Here is a 16,980-nt window from a genome sequence, read left to right on the forward strand (position 1 = left end):
ATACCACAGGCACACCATTTACAAACTATTAAAAAAGCATTAAAGGAATCCATAATCTAGAGTATGTGGCATATTTCTTTAATTACTAAAGAAATATTTGCTCAAGTATCCACTAGTTTCATAATCAATTGCGGAGTGGAAAAGATGAAGTTAGCATTCTCATTTGCAAATGATTTAAACAGAAATGACCAGTAATATTGCAAGGACAATTTTGATGTCTACTGGAAACCAGGTTCTCAGGAGTAGTGCCAACTTGGCTCAGCGACCATGGGTGTCCGGGGCCATGGGTGCCATGCAGAGTACATGGCCCTGGCACCAAAATTTGTGGATGCCCGGCCCTTTCATGGGGAATTTTGTGGGTGCTTGGGCACCCAGGGCCTCAGGAGTTGGCACCTATGCAGGTTCTAAACTAGCTCAATCTAATTCTTAAGCCTGTAACACTTACCTAGGAATCATATCCTTTGGAATCCTATCCTATTAGGCCCTTTCCAACCATACACTTTGCAAACAGGAAATTCATGTGCATGCCACAAAACATTTATAACAATTTGCGTTCCATCAGCCACTTTATATCAGTGAGCTAGTCACTGCACATTTCTACAGGTCTTAACTATTAGCTCCCAGAGGTATGTCTACTGCAAGAAGGAGGAGAAACATGCCTGGCTCTCTGGAAATTTGAATGTTCAGTGTCAGCAGTTCCATCGCTGAGGCAGGGAATTTGAGAATTGTGGGTACCCACGCTGGATCTGGACCACTGCAATAGAAAGATGTTTATTCTTCTGAATAGTAAACCGAAATATTTGCTGGAGATTTCACAAGGTGATACTTTGCAACGTGTAAAGGCCTTTCCTTGAATATATCCACTATTAAATTGCACTCGCATACATCTAGGACAGAATCTTTCTTGCTTCCTGCAATCTCATCACAGCCTAAAGGGGAAGCAAAACAATGAAACAAGAACTTTTGGCTCCCACTGTGCTAATTGCAGTGCCAGAGCAGATGCAGGAGGGTGTGGAAGGAGGGGCAATGAGGAGAAGAGGCCTGAAGTTCCCCCTATTAAAATGCTTTAAGAAAAAAAAAAGTAAAACCAGGAATTGTCTTCATTGCTGCTGCCTGCTGCTGAATCTGTAAATCATTTTAGGAACTCCACCTCCCCTTTTTTCAGGAGGAGACACAAAAGAGAGCAAACATTGAAACTTCACAGTTTTGTTTTGTTTTTAAATCATAATAGTATCCATGTGCCTTTTTAAAATCTGCTTTAAAATTGGCATCTTTTTCTCTCTTTAGCTTTGGGCATATTAACATCTTAAAATGCACAAATGTCATTTTGCCACCATTACATTTCAAGTCAGTTTGGGTGAGAGTGGGGTTTTTTTTGTTAATTTTTATTAATTTTTCTGCTTTACATTTTATAATACTGTACTCATTAATACATCCTTAAAACACCAATGACTTCTGTTCTTCTCTTTCCATGGTTCATTTTGCATATCATAAATCCCTGCATATTTTACAATACCTAAACCATTCAGTATTCCATTATTACATCCATCAAAACTTATTTACACTGTTGAATTCATCTTAATGCTGCCAACGTTTTCAAGTGTACACAATTTCCCCCCATATATTCAACAAATGTTTTCCAATCTTCTCTAAATGTATGTTCTTCTTGTTCTCTTATTCTACATGTTAAGTCTGCAATCTGTGCATATTCTGTCAGCTTAAATTGCCATTCTTCTTTAGTTGGGACTTCGCTCTGGTGAGCTAGTGATTGTCAAGCTGCTATGCTGTATAAAATTAGCTATGGAAAAAGGCAATTTTGAAAGAACACGTGATGCATTCAGATGGGTAGCTGACCTAAACCATTCAGTATTCCATTCAGTAGCCTTTGGATATGGACATTTGGGAGAGAAACCTGGATGAGACAATAATCTGCTGTGAAAGTTGTGATCCAAGGAGACGTTAACATCCCAATCTGAAGAATATTCATCCATCCATCCATCCATCCATTTAATGTTTTCCTATCCCTTCTCTCTCCCAAGTTGGGGTCCAAGATGGCTCTTGGGATTCAAGATGACATAAGTCACCCTTCTCTAATCTGCTGCTCTCCAGCTGTTTTGGACTACAACTCCCATCACTCCCAGCCAGCTGCAGACTTGAAGCAACTCTTGGGGCAATGGGTCCCCTCCCTAATCAGTTAGCTCCCAGAGGTATGTCTACTGCAAGAAGGAGGAGAAATGGTTTCATGGAGGGAAATGGTTTCATGGTCAATGTCAGTGCTATCCTCTAAGGAGGAGAAGCCAGTTGCATCAATAAGTGCTCTCTCTTTGTCCTGGGGAGGAACAAAGCACAGAAAAGACATGTCACACTTATCCTGTAAGAAGCCTAAAGCAGCTTTCATACCAACTATGCTGGCTGGGGCCGATGGGAATTGTAGTCCAAAAGAGCTCTAGGTTGGGGAAGGTTGGCTTAAGCCCCCAGCTAGGCCAGAAGGTCTAGGCCAGTGGGACAAGTAGTGCTTCATCCTGAGGCCCCTTTTAAGGTTACCAGACGTCCCCATTTCCTGGGGACAGTCCCTGGATTTACAAATTAGTCCCCTAACAAAATCCTATCATTCCTATTGAAGTTGAAAAGTGTCCCCGGATGCATAGAAAAAAATCTGGTAACCTTACCTTTGATGTGCAGCTGGTAAGCAAAGGAGGGAAGGCAAGGAGGTTTTCTGGGCAAGCATAGCAAGCATCAGTGGACAACATTGCTTTCAGAACTTATTTCAGGCCTTTGTTCTGCATATCTGTCTTGAATACATTTGTCCCCCTGACAGCTGAAACCATGAAGAATGGGTTTGACTCATCGTGAAGGCAAGTTCTTAATAGAAAGCTTCCAGCTACCATGATTGAATTCCAATGTGCTTCTCCCTTGTTGATGCCTACTGCTCGCTTCACTCATTTTGCCTTCCACATTTCAGCTCACTGAAGTCAATGGGGGGGAATCTTATTAACTTCAATGGGCTCTGGAGTGGCCCCTTAAGATAAGCTACACCTGTCTGAGTAGATAGCGAGCAGTTCAGAATACTCTTTATGCTGCCTCTGAGATTCCATACTTCCATCCCTTTAACTAGCCATGACATCTAAAAACCTTCCATGATGCTAGCTGTGATGGACTGATAGTACTAGAGGGGAAGAAAATGCCTAAATATAATTCAACCCTCATCCATAGAACGTCATCTAATCCAAATTAATCCATTGCACCCAGCCTTTAGATCCAGACCATATTTAAAGTACATCCAGCATAGATTTAAAGCACATGACTTCCCCAAAGAATCATGGGAACTGTAGTTTCCCCTTCACAGAGCTACAGTTCCCAGCACCCTCAACAAACTACGGTTCCCAGGATTCTTTCATGAAGCACATTTGCTTTAAATGTGTATTGGAAGTGCTCTGAATGTATAGTGTGGATCTGCCACAATTTTTTCAATGGGTTTTTGATCCATGTCTTTAAAAAATAAATAAATCTGAATAGTTTCTTGTGGACTCTTTTTGGGCCTGAAAGAAAAGGCAGAAATTTTCTTAACAAGATAAAAACGAGTGTGTTGCAATAACTTTCACCTGAAATTTGCAATCTAGGGATTTTAAAATAATACAGCCCTGCTTGAAATACATAACTTCCATACATACATATGTGCATAAACAATCAGACACAAGGCTGCTTATATAGTGGGATAGCACTTTATTTCAGTTCAAGGTTTTGCTTTTAGCATCTAAAGCTCTGTACAATTTGAGACCAGTTTATCTGACGTACCACCTTGCCCATATGTTCCTGTAATGGGGGGGGGTGCCCCAGCCATCAGCTGTTAGTGTGGCATCTCCAGCTCTGTGGGATCAGCTTCCAATCAAACTCAGTCTTTTTGCTTTTAGTTTTTTGCTGTTGGAAGTTTATCTTTCAGAGAGGGCTTTCCCTGAAAGGTGACTTGCCTATTTTATATTGTATACTTTACAGAACTTGTGTAATTAAATGCTTTTCAGATCTTTTGCAAAATTGTTATGTAGATACCTATTTCCCTCTAATTGTTCCTTTATATTGTTTCTTTATATTTCTATTGTACGCCATTGAATCATTTGTGGGGCAGCTGTCAATCATTCCTTAAATAAAATGGAAATTTAAACTTATCCTACATTATTAGAGTGCCAGTGCATTTCTTCCTCATTATTGGCAATGTGTATTATGCTTTCTCCTAACACAGAACTGGTTTGCAGTTTAAAATCTTAGGAGTGCAAGTGATCCTAAGACTAGAAGAAAAAATATCAAAGAGGAAAACTTAAGGATGAAACAATAAGCATGCATATGAAGAAGGAATGACGTTCTCTTGCAATGAATGCTATTTTCTCCCAAGGCAAGATGTTGCAGTTGGGTTTCAAAGGAAAGTTGGAGGGGGTTCTGCTGAATATATTGCTCCAGTTTTAGTAAGCAACTTCCTCCCCCGGTTTCATTAGAACTTAACAGCAGATACCGTCAAGCTTGGGTCGGTGCCTGAGAAATCATTAAACAAATGTTATCACATATTGAAGGAAGGCACAAACAACCATATTGTGCACAGCATGCTGGAAATATTTAGACACAGCTCCTAAAAATATGTTGTGCATATCATTAGCCCAGGGAAATACACCCACCCCACAGCCCTTCGTGCATCATCATTCCAGTTGCTGAAAACCACAGGTGGGGAGAATGCTCTTGTGCTCAAATCCTGCCTGCAGGTTTCCCACAGGCACCTGACTGGCCACTGTGAGAACAGGATGCTAGACGAGATGGCCCACTGGTCTGAACCAGCAGGGCTTTTCTTATGGTCTTGTTTTAGGAAAGCAAGGCACAAAAAAAACCAGGTTTTGTCTTTCAGAAGAAACAATTGTGGTACACCCAGAAGGGAATCACCATCCTCTCCTTACCATTCAATGAAGGATTAATAATCCCTTTTCCTAGGGATGGCTGGATCTGTCATTTTTTGTTTCTCTGTTTCTTAAGCTGCTATTTAATCCTCTAGAATCCCACATCAGTTTATGATGATGATGATTTTTTTTAAAAAAAAGTCCTACAGAAAACTAATTAGCATTTTAACATATATATATATATATATATATATATATATATATATATGGGATGTGGGTGACGCTGTGGGTTAAACCACAGAGCCTAGGACTTGCCGATCAGAAGGTTGGTGGTTTGAATCCCCATGATGGGGTGAGCTCCCGTTGCTTGGTCCCAGCTCGTGCCCACCTAGCAGTTTGAAAGCATGTCAAAGTGCAAGTAGATAAATCGCGCTCCGGCGGGAAGGTAAACGGCGTTTCCGTGCACTGCTCTGGTTCGCCAGAAGCGGCTTAGTCATGCTGGCCACATGACCTGGAAGCTGTATGCTGGCACCCTCGGCCAATAAAGCGAGAGGAGCGCCGCAACCCCAGAGTCGGTCACGACTGGACCTAATGGTCAGGGGTTCCTTTACCATATATATATATATATATATATATATAATCTCGATCACCCTATACCCAGAGGTCTCAGGCAGTTCATAGAATAAAATCAAAATATACAACCACAAAATACACAATCAAAATAAAAACAATAATTATATACAGGTTTGTATGTAATTTTGTGTAATATACACATTTTTAAAAAACAATTTCACCTAATACAATGCATTTTTGTATTCTATACTCACTAATATATGCACTTGGCTGGGGAACTGCATTGCAAAATTTGGAGAAGTGCAGTTTCTGAAGGATTGCTGTCTTTCAGTTTGTGTATAGTTTTGGAAAATGTGAATTACGTAGGTTTACTTTTAAATGTGAAATGAACCATTTCCCTCTCCCCTCTACCTACATATTAGAATTTCTGCTCATCCTGTTTTTCTTTAGCCACTGAAGCATCTCATGAACATTGGGACTTGATCTCTCCATGCTCTCTGTCTGTCGCTAAATAGTTTCCATGTGAATGGGTTTGTGGAGAATTGATACTCTTAATCATGCTGATGTTCATCATCCGCAGATGATTCACGTAGGCCCAAAGGACAGTACAAGTTCTTTTTACTGCTAGTTCAGAAAAATTGGCAAGATTGGCACCAGAGACAAATTACCTCTGCACCAAAATAGCAATGAGAGATCTAAATAGGTAGTAACTTGTTTAATGAGCTATTTCCCATTGCCAAGTTGTTGTTTTTTAAAACTGCCTCCTACTCCAATGCCTTTAACAAATCTTGTTCTTCAAAGAACAGCGGGCTTATATCCATGCTGCAAAATGTTTCACCTGCTGTTTTCGGTAGGTTGTGTTGCTGCGAAAGGCACAGGAACAGATCACCCTCTTTTCTTCTGGTCAGTTGACAACCCTATCTATAGCATTTTCTGTTTATTAGCTAAGTGAGGCAGCATCTTGTGACATATGGAAGCATTCTATGATTTACATTATATTTGGATGGGGCCAAAAAAATTGCCACCCTTTTGTTTGTGTGTCAGGCAGAAACTTTGCAGGTGAAGATTTCTTCATTGCTGCACCCATCCATGCTCCTGTTGAATTTCTGCCTGGCTGTTAAGGGACTTGCCAGAAATTAAGGTGGAAGACTCAGAGCATTAACTCTTAAAATACTTTGTGCAACAAAAGAAACTTGGTTGGCTTTTTGCTCTTTCCATTCTACGACTCAGCCTTTCATGAGGGAAAACAACCAATTTAAGATGGACAATTTATTATTGGGGAAAGTTGCACACCGTTCTGTGGCAGAAGTATAGTTCAGTAGTGGAAGCTGGTCCATTGGGGCACTGCTCCACTAAACCCAGTCTGCATTCCTCCGCTGTCATACCTACAACCAGTCTAGGGCAGGGTTGCCATGCCTGTCCTTCCTCCTTAGTCTCAGTATTGGCCTGGTAAAACTCAGCAGGCAGGAGGACGGTCAAACTAGAATTAGTTGGTTCCATCTATCATTTGCTCTGGATCTGCCTATTGCTGGGCTCTCTGCCTTCTGCCCCACCAGTGCCAATGGGCATCAGCCACCACTGGGAGGAGAGCAAATGCTTTCCATGCAGGAGCTGGAGTCAGGTGTAGGTCAGCAATGAAAAGCACGGTGTCAGTGAAATCAAATCTTTATTCAGAACAAAGCAGGTCTAGTGATTACAGCAACTCTACCCCATGGGTCTTGCCTCAATGAAGCAGTTGTGAGGACTGAATGTCCCCCCCCCTTTCCACAGCTGCCTATGTCCCCTCCTCTCCAGGGTTTTTTCCAAGCAGTCTTAGACTGCTTTTGCATGCAACCAATCTCTCCTCTGCCCTTTTCATTTATGAAATGTTCTGCATGTTCTAGGAGACGGGGGGGGGGGGGGGCAGAGGGGAGCTGGTTGCAGCAGGAGGGGGAGACTTCATGCATTCTTAAATAGCCTGCCTCATTGCTGTCTCTTGGCACCTCTCCTCTCCAGCCTCTGAGTCTGGACTGCCCCAGACTCTTCCTGCTTCAGCTTCCGACACCACCTCCTCTCAGTCTGCCCCCTCTCCCCTCCCCTGACCTCGCATCCTTGTCCCACCACCAATCCCCTGGCTCTGAGCCATCTTCTCCTGGGGGTTCCCTTGGGGGTTGCCCAGTTGGTGCCTCTCACCACTCCTCTGCTTCTAGCCAGTCCATGACAAGAAGGTTCCAGATTTAAGTCTCTAGAGATGCATGGATGAGGTAGCAAGTGATGGGGAAAGAGCTCTGTTTGAGATCTGCAGCCAGTCAGAGTGGACACTACTCTAGAGGGACAAATGGCCTGACCTGGCATAACTGTCGTGTGTGGAGCAAAACTTAAACATATTGCAGCAGAGTTCCTAAAAAATAGACCACAGGCAATTGTACTTCATCCAGCAGAGCTTTACTGCTGTTGTTTTTGTTTAGTCGTTTAGTTGTGTCCAACTCTTCGTGACCCCATGGACCAGAGGCACTCCTGTCCTCCACTGCCTCCTGCAGTTTGGTCAAACTCATGCTGGTAGCTTCGAGAACACTGTCCAACCATCTCATCCTCTGTCGTCCCCTTCTCCTTGTGCCCTCCATCTTCCCCAACATCAGGGTCTTTTCCAGGGAGTCTTCTCTTCTCATGAGGTGGCCAAAGTATTGGAGCCTCAGCTTCACAATCTGTCCTTCCAGTGAGCACTCAGGGCTGATTTCCTTAAGAATGGAGAGGTTTGATCTTCTTGCAGTCCATGGGACTCTCAAGAGTCTCCTCCAGCACCACAATTCAAAGCATCAATTCTTCAGCAATCAGCCTTCTTTATGGTCCAGCTCTCACTTCCATACATCACTACTGGGAAAACCATAGCTTTAACTATACGGACCTTTGTTGGCAAGGTGATGTCTCTGCTTTTTACTGCTACTGAAGGCAAATAAGCATAATGGTCACAAATCCAATACATTCAGGATTGGCACAGTCCATAAGAAATCCAGTTGCAGCAGACTTAACTTAAACTAACAAGAACTTACAGTAAGACTAAACCTGAACACTGCATATAGAACACCACACCAGAACAAAGAGATAGAAAGAGCAAGTGTGAAAGCCAGGCTTCTCCTGGCCTGACTATTATAGTCAGAATGACCTTGACAGAAAGGATAACAGAACCAGTTTAAACCAGCTGTACTCAGCTTCCCTGAAGGAATAACCCAAACATCAGTAACCTTCTTTCTTACAGACAAGCATCCAGAACCCTCTTGAACTAAGCAGAACAGGAAAGATCTCTACACATCAGGTCAATACTAAGAAATGCAAACTGACAATAACACCACTTAGCACCTACCTCTCTTCTACGGAAACAGAGTAGCAATGAATGGCAACAAAGGTTCCCAAGCCACTTGTTTACACTGAAGACATGCCATCAGATGACTCATCTAAAACATAGACATCTTGAAGAATGTAGGAAAAGCTGAAAGTGGTAGTATTTTCCATAAAAACAGCAGAATTTTAGGGCTTAGGGCCCTTGTAGCTACAGGACCGCCTCTCCTGGTATGCCCCGCAGAGGACCTAAGGTCAATGAATAACCATAGTTTAGAGGTCCCGGGCCCTAAGGAAGTCAGACTATCCTCCACCAGGGCCAGGGCCTTTTCAGTGATGGCTCCGACCTGGTGGAATGCTCTTTCCCATGACACTAGGGCCCTTCAGGATTTAACCTCCTTCAGTCGGGCCTGTAAGACAGAGCTATTCCATCTGGCCTTTAATTTGAATTCAGCCTGATCTTTTATTTCCCTTCCCTTCTCTCCCCCTCCCCTTTTATGAAGATCATCCACTCTGAGACCCCACAGCTAATTCTCCCCTGGCCTCCTCACTGGCCCAAGTAGGACCAATTCAGCCAGCTAGCCCTGGGGATTATCTAATTGATTTTTGAATTTTATTGTTATTCATGTTTTTATACTGTATTTTATGCTGCTTTTATGATTAAATGTTTTAAATTTGTTGCTGAGCCTGGTTTTTGAACTGGGAAGGGCGGGGTATAAATAAATTATTATTATTATTATTATTATTATTATTATTATTATTATTATTATTATTATCTGAATGTGTGCACAGAACCTCTGAAGCTGGAAATATGTATTATAACGATATGGACAACCACTCCATCAAGTCATATTATTTGCCCATCGCAGCTCACAACACTGTAGTTACAGTTTCAAACCCAACAGGTGGCAATCACACACAGTCTCTTCATGCTTGCAGAGTGTGCTACAGGAAGCTATCAGGCATCCTTAAGTCATCTAGAAAGAACAAGAGAGCACCTGGGTCATCCTGCAATCCACATTCATTTAAGAGAAACTGGATGTTCCTTCTGACTATTGAGATAACTTTGGGTTATCCATTGGAAGTCAGGCTCCATATCAGACAGCCACACATAACTCCAAAGGGGTAAATTAAACCCTCCCCACTAATCAAAAACTTCCACTGAAATTTGCAGATGCGTTCTACACAAGAAAAGATGCAATCAGCCATGCTGTGCTCTCAGCTTTGTTTGGGCTTAATAATAGTGAATACACCTATACTATGCCTTGAGCAAGCGTGGAGAGGTGCAGGAGGGAGTTGAGAGCAAAAGAGAGAGTTCTATTTGTTAGCTCTGCTAAGTGGTTTGCTTATTGCCATGGAAACATCCACATCCTAGCAACAGCTTGTTGGTACCAAGCTGACATGGAATGATGAGCTGATGCTGCCAAAGAAAAGGAAGAGGCAAGTGATTTGGGTATCTCCATCTTTTTCAGAAACGTTATGGTTTGTTAAAAGATGTGCCCAAGGCTCCTTAACACCCTCCTCTCCAAATCAAATGGCATAATAATGAGAAGAAATGGGAGCTGGGTTTGTGTCACTTTTGAACACCTGGAGTGAATCATCACTTATAATAATTTGATTCACTCACATAGCAATCATGATTCATTAGCAGAGGTTTCAAGAGCATATTAAAAATTAAATTAATTTTAGAATGCTTAGATATTGGGAGTCTATTTTTCTAGATCAGAACAAAAACACCCTTTCAATCTGATAGCCTTCCTTCCCCAGCTGCTGCACTCATTTATGGAACTAATCCTGTTGATACTGAAACCACTAGTGGCTATTTTTTAAAAAATGCCTTGACACTGTATACTTTAGGCATCCTGTAGCAAAAAAGAAGAAGGGGAAAGGTGTACCTTTGCAAGTGGTCATTGCTATAATATGCACTCTGTTGCAAGCTTGGTATGCAATGATATAATATTGGCACAGAAATTGAGAACAGCAAGCAGTTTCAATATTATTGCAAATAATTGACTCGTACCTTCTGACAGATCATAGTAACTACGTATTTGTATCTGTTCAGTACACTGTATCCATCAGCCAAAAACACTTGGTTTTAAAAGTGTGCAGCTGCACAGAGGATTATAATCAATAGATGAGCAAATAATGAAATAATAGTGATATTGACAACCAAAAGTATAGGGCAATTTTAGGTGTGAAGATGCATGGCAGCCTGCTTACAGCACTTTGCATCAACCATTTATATCAATACCAACATTGATATTCCATGTTTTTATGACTTTCACTTGTTCTTAGGTGCATCCATATTTACTTGGATATGCTTTATCCAATGGACCTGTTACATCATATTTGTACAGTGTTTAATGCCTTACCACTTCCTTGAGCAGTAGGGTGCTCCATAGAGAGCACATTTGTGGTTACTTCCTTTGAAGCAGAGAGTGCTGCACACATTTTGCATTTTTTTAAATATCTTTTTTATTTTCAAATATACAACTGGATTATAGAGGTGTAGGCAACAGTCAGCCAGTGCTTGTCTTTAAATCTTTACTATTTCCTGGAAAACAAACGAGATATTTTAAACCACTGCTTTTACCATTCCATTCTTAGCTTAATTTGTGTAGCAAATAAATACTAATTCATAAAGTTTGTTTTAAATAAATAAATAAAAATTATTTGAAGTAGTCAAAACTTGACCAAAGGTAACAGCTCAAACTATTCTATGACTCACCACATGTTTCAGGTGGTTCAAATCCAAATTGTATCATATATATTGGAGAAATAAAACACCATAGTTTAATTTAAATTCAGTAAAAGCATGTTCTGAAACAACAATAAAGACTTTATAAAGTCTCGGCAGTGCGGGGAAGATATTTGAAGACAGATCTGTGGTGCAATGAGAAGCCTTGTGGCCAGAATATAGAATTTGGGAGCCAGAACAAAAGCCTAAGAAGTCTAATAAGATACCATCTCAAGTCACTAGTAAAGTAGGTGCATAATAACTACAAATTGTAAAGAAGAACCTGAACTCAAGTTTGCTTATTTCCTCATTCCTTCTAAACCACTTTCCATTTCTGTCATGTAGTTTTAGTTTGTAAACCTGAGAGCAGGGGATGTTTTTCTGTAGTGATTTGAAATTTCTGGGCAAAAATTCTGTGAATAGAAATATTAAAAGGCTTGGGAATTTGATAACAGCACAATCCTATACATGTCTACTCAGAAGTAAGCAGCAGCTCATCTGAACTGAATGGTTATTACTCTCAAAGTAAGAGTGTATAGGATCAAAGCCTAATATACTTTTCAGATCAGAAGACGGCTATCATTACACAGTCCCCATTGGAGTATTTGTAGTGCTTCACCACAGTGGCAGTTTTTAACAACAGCAGACGTTTGAGTAGACCAGGGATGGAGGAAAAGTAAGAGGGGGAGGGGAGTGGTAATTTTTAACAATGGCAGAGTGAATGGGAAGTGACACTAAGGGGGGGGGAGAAGTGGCAGTTCAAAACAAGATGTGAATACTTTCTATGTTCTATCAAGGCCACATAGAGGACATAACCATTGTTGTTTTTCTCAGTGGATAAGAAATGTCTGAGTGATTTTAAGACTGAAGATAGAATCTTTTAGTAGCACACAGTCCTTTATAAGAAACTCAGAAAGTAAAGCACTCAAGGTGAGGCCCAGCGTATACATTGAAGTCCCAGTCCTTATCAACCTGTCTGTAATTATTGATAAACATAGCCAATCATATTTACTAAATGAGGTTTTGACTTACAGAGTGCTTTTCTTTCCCTAATAGATAAAGCCATGCACAAGCCAAGATCCATTTTTTAGTTCTAATTCCTTCAGGATGAGACCACCAGTCCTGACAGTATTACTGGTAATCTAACCAAGAATCTGTTTCCATAGGCTGAGATGGTTGAGGAGCTAGATGAATAAAAAGAAGTGCTTAGCCATTTACAGATGCTGTCTTACTGTGAATGCCAGCATGGACAGCAACAAACACGTCTCCTTCTTTTAGTTATATATTACAAAGAACTTCTTGTCCATATGCTGGACAATAGATAAGACTTATTCTTACCTCTGTTATGTCCACTGCAAATACTTGTCACAACAGACAGCATCCTTAATTAATGTTGCCTCTCTTTTGTTTATTCTTATATCCTGAGGGAAGGTGTGTCTCCTTTACAGACAAAAGCCAGTCCTCTGTTTCAAATTTTCTTTTATTTGAAGGGCAGTCCAGTCAAGTCCAGGAGTAGTAAGTGAGGAGCTGTACACATGACCTTCGGGCAGTGGAGTCACTGCAACTTACTGGGAGGGAGAAGGTGAGGCAGCAGTGAAGCTGGTGCTGTGTGGGCGTATCAGCAGGAGTATTGGATTGCCTCTGCCAAAGCACCCATGCCGCTGAATCTGCCTGCTGCCTCACACCCTCTAGTATATGGTAGTGACTCCGCTGCTGGGAGGTCAGGGCTGTGGTGCCACCAATCCTTACCAGCCCCTCCTGGTCCAGTCCAGTTCCAAATTAAACATAAATAACTATAAGAAGGGAGAGCAGGGGCCCTGAAGTCACCCACCAACTGTTAACAGTTGGACAGAACCCTAAGTAGGCCAGCAGGACCCTTGGGCCTTTTCCCAGAGGGTGAGTTGTCTTGATTTCTGTTTAAATTATTGTAACAATTTCTGAATGTGCATCTATAGCTGAAAATAAGCACATGCAAATTGCATGCAGATCTGTGCACTGTTTTGTCCTCTCATGTGAGGATGCATTTGCTGTTCTTGAGTGATGTGTAGGTGGCCACCTTGGCATTATCCCTGAAATGTAGAGTGAGATGACATACTTGCATGTCGGGGTGGCTAACCTCTGGTCCTCCAGATGTTGCTGCCCTTCACCTCCAAGGAGCCTCAACCAGTGTGGCCAATGATCAGAGATGGTGCAAACTATAGTCCACCAACATTTGGAGGGTTGCAGGTTTCTTCACCACGGAACACAAATCCTCTATAATGTGAGTGCATGATCCAGATGGAAACTTTCAGTCAACACCACACCAAATCATAATAGTGCCTGATCCTCGTCTTGTTTGTGCCTGACTTGCATAACAGAGGAAGAAAATCATAATATGTCACATTTTCTTGCATGTGTTATTTTTCTGGGTAAAGCGTAGACTGAAATCTCTATATAGAAACTAAGAAGAACATAAGAAAATTTCCAACTTTCTTTATTACTTTCCCTCTTGACAGTTCCCACATTTAGTAACACAATATTTCCACATAAGCCAGATCAAAGTGACAAAAAAAATGACACAATTTTTAATTGGTGTGAAAGGGCACAATATACCACATATATATAAAAAAGATATTCCCATTCACTCCAAAGAGCAGGAAAATTTCACAGTGGATTGTGCCTAAATTGGTTTCTTCTTTCAGGCTGATGACTCATTAAGAGTCCAAGGGTAATTGATTGATGATTCAGTAATGGGAGCTATTGACAGGAGATGATTTCTTGGTAGCTGGGGTTCTCTCTCAGGTTTGAAGGAAGAGATCCTGTCAAAGCTTGGTGAAGGTGATGTTCTTCCAGCTGAGAGCCGAGAGAGCGCAAAATGATGTTGCATGTAAAAGCAATACCCAAGTATGGTTTAACAAGCTGAGCTCCATACCCCTGCCTGCACCATTATTGCCATTCTCTCCCCCAGAGTTGGAGTGTAAAAGTCTGAAGCAGGAAAACTCCTCTACTTCTGAAGGCTCCTTATGAGATTTAGAACCCTGCAGACCTCTAGCAAATAGTTCTTCTGTGCTTTTTAACGCAAGCTGAGACATCCTCATTATGTTGCACTGGTAACCAATATGGACTTCTACCTTGAAACTCTGGTGATAGGCATTCACACTTTATAGATGTTGGCAATAGTAATGGCTACCTTCTGGAATGGTTGCAGCTGCCACAGTCTTTCTCCCTCTACCCCACTTTGTAATTTCATTGAGCAACATTCATCACTAAACGGATAACTCATCTCCCCCTGTGGAACAAAATTAAAACTTAACCAGATTCACTAAAATTATACCACTATTTCTTGACTTAACTCTCTACCCAGTGGACAGATCTGCAGCACTTGAGGGAACATGCTGTGTCTCTTTCAGTGTGGCCAGACAGCTAGAACTCAACTTTTTGTTGCGAGCCAAAACTGGAATAGCAAATTGAAGTGGGGGAGGGGAAAGGGCTCCCTTCAGTGTCAAAGTGGAAAAGTTGAATACTGCAACAGAAGGGAGTTTGATACCTTCTTGCCCAGGGAGGAACTCCAGAGCCTCAAAAAGAGAGCTGTTTAACACTTGGTGTTGCTACTGGAGGAACGGCAGTAACTCATGACACAACATCTGCTTTGCATGCAGAAGGTCCCAGGGTCAATGCCCAGCATCTCCAGGTAGATATGGGAAAGAAACCTCTTTGAAACCCTGGAGAGCCACTGTCCATCAGGGGAAACAATTCTGAGCTATGTGGACCAATTGCCTGACCTAGTATAAGACTATGCACCTATGCTTGTTCCTATGGAACAAGGGGCAAAACGAAACATTTCATTTCGTTGTCCCTGAGAGGGGGCAATGACAATAAAGATATTATTATTATTATTATATTATTATTATTTTTCCAGAGCTGTGGAAACCCATTGATCTCCAAGAAAGAACTTTGGTCTGGTAAGTTCTCACCCACCTAGGAATCAAAGGATTTGCCAACTTCCTTTCTCCCAGTTTCTCATTTGTCCAGCCTTAAATTCAGTTCTCCACATTTTTGCAGCAATATGCCGGGGGGGGGGGAATGGAAGATTTTTATCACCCTTAATTTTCCTTTCTGAAGAAAAGAAAACCTCTCCTAGACTGTTACCCCTGTCTTTCTATTTAGAGTTTATCTCCTCTCCAGTGCCACACAACCTGCAGGCTTCCTGGAGCCTGTTCCACACAATTATTTTTAGGCTGTGGGTGACATGTTCATTGAATAAATGCAGTTTTCGCCTGCCCTCCCTCCTCTGGATACCCGGTAACGCTGTTGTGTGATTTATTTGTTTGTTTCTATTTGTAGGCTTCTCTTTTGCAGGGGTTCAAAACAGGCTGCGGCAATCATTGTTTCAAAATCTTCATTTCTGTACCTGGAGGGCTTACCACCCGAGTCACTTTAATTAAACAGCTTGGGAAATGAAAGAGGTTGAATGAAGTCATTAAAATTCTATTTTTAAGGAGATAACTTTTAAGAGTTATACTTTAGCAATACCGAAGACATTTTAGCTTTCTGTTGCTTAACACTTGGAGCTGCTTCATTCTGGTAAAAAAAAGGCACACTCATTTTAAGGAACAATTCTACTGTGTGGTTTAGGTCTTCTTGGACCCCCTTTGTATGAAACAGAAGCAGGGTTGAGAGCTACTTTCAAAAATCCTATTTCTAATATTCTTGTTTTCTCCATGCAGGGATGTTTGTAGAGAGCATGGGGCTTCTCCACCTGTTAAGTCTGAAGTAGCAGGGTCCAGAAATAACTCCATGTGGAGGTCAACACCAAGCTGTGCATTTAGACCAGCTGGGTGTCCTTTAGATGTTTTAGACTCTCCCATCACCTCCTTTCATCTTGGCCAATGGTCAGGGAATTATGGGAGTTGTAGTCCAACAGCATCTGGAGGGCAACAGGTTTGGAGAGACTGGCTCAAGAAGTCTGTCTCTTCTGGGTTAGAGCAGGGTCAGTGTTCTACTTATCCCTTTTCTAATTATTCCTGTTGCAGCAGTGGATGTAATGGGAAAAGAAGCATGAATTGGAAACCTCTCAGTCTTATCCACACAGAATATCCTTCCCTGTCATTGACAATGCTGGCTGTGGCCTACTGCAGAACTGCCTCTCATCGCTCCAGAGTATCATCAGCTGCCTGCTGACCTTATGTTGTGCAAGAATATGTTATTGCATGCACGTGTGAATGATACCCACACATTCCAAAAGGAATTTACGGACCCATCACAGCCTCTATTTTTGTAGGACTGTTCTTTATTTCAAAATATTATGGCTCCTGATTGGACATAGTAGCTTCTCTTCTTTTTCCAGAGACTGCAGCTCTGGGACAGCTGTTTTCTTGGAATTTTGCATTTGGCAAACTCTACTTTAAAAGGCCTTACTGGCTTACAGAAGCTGTGTCAGTTTCCCCTTTGATAAAGGATTTGGCTGCAGCCCCGGACTCAGTTACTCACTTAGTCCCA

General features: G+C 41.6%; 1 long non-coding RNA gene across 2 annotated transcripts; it reads left to right on the top strand.

Moving 5' to 3' along the window:
• The first annotated feature begins 12,564 nt into the window (after positions 1–12,564).
• Positions 12,565–15,948, top strand: LOC307213588. 2 transcript variants are annotated; one of them, XR_013837593.1, is made up of 3 exons: positions 12,565–12,639; positions 15,401–15,443; positions 15,826–15,948. It is a non-coding gene; the product is annotated as an uncharacterized lncRNA (long non-coding RNA). The 2 variants fall into 2 exon arrangements; XR_013837594.1 differs by having other exon boundaries at positions 15,841–15,902.
• The last annotated feature ends 1,032 nt before the right edge of the window (positions 15,949–16,980 follow it).

The sequence above is a fragment of the Podarcis cretensis genome, assembly GCF_951804945.1.
Source record: "Podarcis cretensis genome assembly, chromosome: 3".
Classification (NCBI taxonomy): domain Eukaryota; kingdom Metazoa; phylum Chordata; class Lepidosauria; order Squamata; family Lacertidae; genus Podarcis; species Podarcis cretensis.